Source organism: Heterocephalus glaber, unplaced genomic scaffold, assembly GCF_053883595.1.
Source record: "Heterocephalus glaber isolate CG9 unplaced genomic scaffold, H.glaber_assembly_v1.0 deba00000122, whole genome shotgun sequence".
In the NCBI taxonomy this organism is placed as follows: domain Eukaryota; kingdom Metazoa; phylum Chordata; class Mammalia; order Rodentia; family Bathyergidae; genus Heterocephalus; species Heterocephalus glaber.
The window spans coordinates 65199224-65206197 of record NW_028258138.1 but is presented as its reverse complement, the minus strand read 5'-3'; the positions used below and the strand labels follow the sequence as shown (position 1 = coordinate 65206197).

The 6974-nt window shown below is 38.4% G+C and overlaps 1 long non-coding RNA gene across 1 annotated transcript in view; it reads right to left on the bottom strand.

The window, feature by feature from the left end:
* Positions 1-526: 526 nt before the first annotated feature.
* LOC110350466 (uncharacterized) overlaps positions 527-6974 on the bottom strand; it is a 114192-nt gene continuing 107744 nt past the window's right edge. Inside the window, exon 3 of the long non-coding RNA XR_015450397.1 lies at positions 527-6598. This is a non-coding gene — a long non-coding RNA (uncharacterized LOC110350466). The remainder of the gene's footprint in view (positions 6599-6974) is intronic.

Here is a 6974-nt window from a genome sequence, read left to right as displayed (position 1 = left end):
CACCTTACTTAGGCATTGAGGCAATGGTCCTTTAGTATTGCATTCTCCCTCATTCTCAATAGTTTGTGAGGCCAACATTGTAATAAATAAGCCCAGGTGTTAGCTGGAAGGCATAAATAAAGCAACTGGGCCTTTCAGCCTCTTTAGTTTTGGGTAATTCAATATATTTTAAATAAATGATTTTCAGGATGTGGTGGCATACACCAGTAATCTCAGCCCTTTGGGAGGGTGAGGCAGTAGGATCACAAGTTTGAACTCAGCCTGGGCAATTTAATAACTTAGTGAGACCATGTCTCAAAATAAAAAAATATAAAAGGACTGGGGATATAGCTTATTGCAAAAATCCTGAGTTCAAGCCCTAGTATAGCCTTTTTTAATTTTCTGAAAAAGAAAGAACTTCAGAGTCCCTCCAAATCTATCAGAGTTCTGTGCTGGATTTGAGTCCAAAGCCCCAGCTATAATAGTATGTTACTTTTCCTTAATTTGCCTCTTCTATGTAAATATTTCTTGTAATCTTTCTAGGTAAGAATGGCCAGTAAAGATCTGGATGTGGATATTCTGGGTCTCTTTGCTAAATACCATCATGGTGCTGAATTTATGGCATAAAGGCAGGGTCATTTGCATACCATTTTGCCTAGAGTCTGCTACAAAAAGTACAAGCTACATAGTCAAGATTTGAGCAAATATAAAATCTAAGAGTTGTGGGTTGAGTCTACTATTGTCTTAGCAATGAAGCCATCATACATGTACTAAGTAGCTTCTATCTGGATAGGGAATCACCCCCTCTCTGCAGACAGTGTAGGCTGGCATTATTTTAGCTGTGTCCAAGAGACCAAAGATCATGCTGGGGTCCAAATTAGGAACAGGAAATGTTCAGAGGCTTTACTTTAGCATCAGTATAAGAATTCACTCCTGCAAAGTTCTGAAAAAAAGTTCTGAATCTGCCAGCCTAAAGTGATTTTCAAGCACCTTTTGAGATCCAACTCATACAAAGATTTAACATGTTCTGAGTCATTTAAACTCCTTAAGGCATCCTTAAAACTTGTCTCATGGATGACAAGAGATTTGGATTAGTTCTTGCTTCTGAATGTACCACATTAACTTCTCTTCCATATCATACTCTACTCTACCAACTACCTCCACCAACTCTGCAGACCCCACATCATGTCCATGAATCTTTGCCCTTTCTAAGGTTAGTGAAGTTTCTGTAATTTGGCATCACACTGTGTTTTTAGCTAAAACCATTGCAGCAAATTCTGTATTTCTCTAAATTATATATGATGGCCTTCTAGGCAATAGTTGGACTCCTAAATAATGGTCACATAAGAGTAATACCTTGGTACTATAGGGAGCAGTGGAGGGGTTAAAGGGAGGGCAGGGAATGGGGAAAAAATAAAAACCAAGATACATCATGTAAAGGTACAAGTTCCCAATGATGAATGTAACTGTATTGTATACCTAAAATGTACCAATAAACTTAATGAAAAAAAAAAGTAATACCTTCATTCACAAGTACTTCTGTTCTCAAACAATTCATTTTGCAAACAAAAGTGTTTGGCAAAATTTTGCTTCTCTTCATGAATTTCATATCAGTTGACAAACATGACCTCGGCCATGAACGCAAATGTAGCCATCTTCCTCAGAATCATGGAACAAATTAAATTTGTGATCCCAGGTACCACTGCAATCAGCAACCTGTCCATAATCAACTTAGCCTTTCTAGACAATCATATAATTGTCAATCCCTTTCTAACACAACCATCTCCACCAGTTGTCTTTTTTGTTAAGACAGGATCTCACCATGTAGTTTATGTTGGCCTTGAACACACTATGTAACCCAGGGTGAGCTCAAACCCAGTGATACTCCTGCATCAGCCTACTGAGTGCTGCAACTACAGCTACGTGCCATCAAGCCTGGCTTTTCCAGCACTTAACTTAAATCAGATTATATTTCAAAATCTCATTGAAGGTCCATTGTTTCTATTGTTACCAGATAGTTTCCTTCTAAAAGTGGCTTGCCAAATAAATGTTACCAAGTTTTGTGGTGCTTGCATCTCCTTCTGAAGTTGGATTCCAGGTTCTTTTGACCTCAAACAAAGAATTGAATGAAACAAGCATAATTCAGTGACAAAGTTTATTTGAAAAAGCAGAAGTGAAGAGTGAGGGAGAAACTGAATCTCCAGAGTGAGCTTGAGCCAAAAAGAACAGAAAAAACCAAGATATAAGTACATCCTCTCAGACACAGGGATAGTCATCATGAGGAAAGCCACAGCAGCAAGCTCTTCTTGGCATCTGTGTCCTTTTATGCCATCTACATCTCAAGTAAACCCATGAGAACTTCTACATATGGGTCCTGAGAGGCAGTGCGGGGATCCCACACCTCAGGCTGATGTCAGGCCTAAGCCATCTTATTGAAAACCTGCTTGAGTTCTCATAAGAAGTCTATGTTCAGGGCTTTGGGAACTGTTCTGTGCATGTGTTCCAGGATCTACTTTCCCAGGCAGTTTTGCCACACCCTAACCTCTTGTCTCTTTAAGACCCACATACAGATTGATGGTGGGAAGTCATCATTGACTCCACCAGGTAAATTTTCTATAAAATAAACTCCAATTTATCCTCAAATTCATAATTACAGGATTGGCATACCCTTTCCTCTTAATGGCAGTTTGCTTTGATCTCTAAGGACAAGTTTTCTTGTTTGTTTTGGCCAATTTGGTATTTATCCTGCTCCTAGAAACTCAAATATTACCTTCTTCTTCTAGCTTCTTGTTTTCCAAAATACTCCTAAACAGAGCTCATAGCACTCTTGACTCTGCAGATTCTAGAGGGATCAGATCAATATTATCCAGGCTTTTTTCTTTCACATTTCTGTCCATCAGCCTCTCACATTAATATTTCCAAAGTATCCTATTTTTCTTCATTACTCATCTTGAAAAACTATTGGCAATCCCTGTTACCACTCTCTATCTAAAGTTTAGGCTTCTTTAGCCTCTCTTATCATTTTGCCTCTCTTACCAACTTACTTAATATCATATAACAACAACCTAGATTTCTTTTTGTCATTCCCCATATCATTGTAAGAAATCCACCTGTCCCTTGGCACATTCTCCTCTCATTTTGCCTCAAACATCATCTGCATTATGCAAGTAATGTCCAATAGATTAATCTGTAGCACACCATTCTGTTTCTGGGCTATTCAATCTATACCAATCATAACCAATACACATTGATTTCAATATGCTTCACAATCTGTCCTGCATATGCCATTTTACTAAACATGCACAGTAAATGGAAAAACAAATGGCATTTTTTTAGCATTAAGTACATGGTAAAAACAATCATTGTTCTCTGGTTCCTTGTGTTGTGACTGACACAAAATATAGATAAATTAATATTCCATAGAGTGAAAAGACATATTGGGATCATTTCTAAAGAAATACAACCATGAATCACTTCACAGCACTTTCTACAATGTTATCACACTTTAAACCTGTAGAAAGCCTTTTTGACTGCTTTGATGAACGCTCCTTTCTGACTTCATTGCTCCGACTCAATCATTCTAATGAAATGTTCAAATGGACAAGAGATTGGTGAAACTTGTACCTTAATATCGAAATGATTACTGCATTCAATTTTACTATCCACTATCTCTTAAAGTCAGTTGATAAATAATCAACTCCACAAGTAGATAAAAGCCTATATACTGATGCCCACACTTACAAATATATAGGCTTTTGTATTATTTATCCTAGAAGCAATTATTGAGCATTGACCATGCATCCTGTCCCCCTCTCCCAGCAATATATTCTGGTAAGACCCTAAAATGCTATACTCATTTAATAATACCACCACAGTGTCATCAGCCCTTTATCATGCTCTTTTGTTTCTTTTCAATTTAGTAGTATCTGAACAGTTCACTAGATGATACCTGAAGGGGAAATGGAAAAAAGCGAAATTTATTGAATTGTTCTCATAGTAAAGCTTATGTAATATAAAAAGTAATGCTCCCAAAGAATGTGTATTTTCATGAACTATGATGTTGGAGTACTCAATTATACATTGAGATACATAAGACTAGAATAAAAAGTGTTTCCGGTACAAAAATGTGTCAGAAACAGAATAATGTTTTTCTGCTTTCAAATAAGGCAGTCAAATAGCTCAGTCTGAAAGGCTACGTGAGTGTCCGCGTGAGATAATCCTGTTCTCTCCCTTCCTCTCCCCTACTTCTCCAGGGAAATGAGTCACACCTGGTCGCTGCCCTTGATATGATGTTTGATATTCTGAATTCCCATCAGCCCTGCACAGCTAGGATGATGTCAGCACAGTTGACATTGTTAGATCCCTGATCTGCTTACATCAACTCTCTGTTGCTCAGGTGTCAGCTGAGTGTGGCGGGGGGAGGAGGCATCATCTTCTTAGCAGCCAAGCCCATGTATCCAGGATCCAAAAATGACATCTGGCACTTTGCTCTGGGGATTTCCAGTGTTTCCCAGAATTTTAACCAGATTAAAATACTGTTGTTCTGTATTAAAAAGAAATTTCTTATACTCTTTCTTTCAGGGTATGTGTGCTTTCACAACATTTCAGATCAAAACATTAATTACCAAAGTTTTTTTTTATAAAAGTCCTCAACTCACAATTTTTCAGTTCTTCTGGGATATCCTTTCTTGGATATTTAGAAATAATCTTACCTGTAGACAAAAATAGAAAAGCTAAAACGAATCCCTTTTGTAATCCATCAGTAGACAAGACTCAAAAATATGTATAATTCAAGCATTCAAATCATATGGAAAATAAAGATGATTCTGCTAATAACAATAACCCTTTAAGAGAACTTCAGATAATGTGTGGCCCATTTACTACCACCCAAAAAATAAACACAAATAACACAATGAACTCAGATAGCTGCAACTCACGTAGGCATTCAGTCATATTCATTACCTAAGGAAAAGGAAGAGAGGACTTTTGAAAAGAAGTCTAAAAGGGTCCTTTGAAAATATTACCATAGGAATATTGATAATATCATGCCACCATACCATAGCTTCAAAAACTCAGCATTGGAGGTTTGTTTAATGTCTACCTCTTCTTAGTGAACTCTCCTAGTTCTTGTGGATATGTTAATACTCTCTGTAAATAATTCTTGTCAATTTTTAGCTCTCTGATCATTAACTCATTCATCCCACAAACATTTCTGCTTTTGTTACCAGGTTTTGGGGTGCTAATGTCTCCTTCTGGAGGTGGTTTCTAGGTTCTTTCTGTTCTGAGCAAAGAATTGGTCAAGATGAGTGCAAACAGTAGGAGGGTTCTACATTTATTAAAGGTAGGAAAAGAAATATGCTCTTCCATGTGAGAGTGGATTACTGTCAATGAACACAGAGGGAGAGAGTTCAGTGGTGACTGTCCTTTCTGTATCTCCCACTCAGACTGACGGTCAGGCCTTTGTCCTATCCAAAACTGCTCAAGTTCTCATGAGAAGTCCATCTGCAGGGCTTTGGGAACTGTTCTGCATATGTGTCCTGGAGCTTTGCAATTAACAGATCATGGCCACTTCCCCAGCCAGTCTGCCATGCCCTACTCTCCTGCCCCAATTCCATGACACTTGCAGTTAAATGAGAGAGAGAGGCTAAGTAAGTACATACTAAAGAACTGTATGATATGTGTTTTCAGAAGAAATAAACCCGAGGGACTGAGAACAGAGAAAACTAGAGCCCAAATCAGCCTGAAGCTCTGACAAAGGAGAAGTCTCAGAGATGGCATGATGGCTTTTGTTTAGACGTCCCCCCAAAGCCTCATGTGGTCATAGATGGGGCTTTTTCAGAGGCAGCTGGATCTAGAGTGTATGATTGATTCATGGTGCAATGCTAGGCTCAAGGGCACTATGATTAAGGGTGTGAGTGTTACCTGCCCTAAATAGCCTGGATAAGACATAAGGGGCAGAAAGACATTGTTAAGGTCCCTTGTTGCTTTGCTTTCTTCTGCCCATCATGAACTTTTTTCTCTGCTACCTCATTCCCTGATATGTGCCACTCTGCCACTCAGCCAGCCAACTATGGACTGAAACCTCTACAAACTCTGAGCTAAATAAACCTTCCCCCTTTATCTTTGGGTGTTGAGTATTTTGTCTCAGCAACAAGAGAAAAGTAACTAACACAGATGGCTTTCTTGAGGCTTCATAGTTCTTTTTCAATTGTCATGCAAAAGATAAATTTTAAGTCTTTAAACTTTGTCCATCAGACACAACTAAAAATTTTAACAGGTAGGTTTAGTCCACAGAGTTTGTCTCCTAACATGCCCAAGTTACCCTGAACATCCACATGCTATCAGATGAGAAACAAATATTGCAACTGACTTCCCAATGGCAGGGAAAATAAAGAGTTCATAGAGCTTTCTCTACAGATCTCATGATCTGAATGGGTGAGGGATGGTAGGATGTATATGTAATGCCATGTAGTTCTTCCACTTCCAGGAGACACCTTCAATGCTGAATTCTAGCTGTTTATTTGTTTCTTACCTTCAAAAAACAGAGCTCTTTGGCAATAATTTTTTAATCTTATTTACATTACAGCACTTTTCAGGTATCCACAGTTTGACTCAGCACCTGGAACAGAACATATACTCAATAAATACTTTTGTAGAGTGGATACTTTATGCTTTTGAATCTCCTCCTCACTTTAGAGTTTTGAGCAGTGTCTCCTACCCTTTTTTATGTACTAACCCACATAGAAAATCATATCCGTAAGACATACTAGTGTTCTAGGCCACAGGGTTTTGCCCTAGGCCCTGCTTGATTTCTCAGATGCCCCTTTCATATCCCCAAAGATGGAGTATCAATATCAGTATATTAATCTGCTTTCCTGTCACTGAGACACAATACCAAACACCCACAATTTGAAGGAAGAGATGTTTAATTTGCCTCACCCTTTCAGGAGGATTCAGCCCATGGTTAACTGGCTCCAAGGCAGAAACAACAGGTA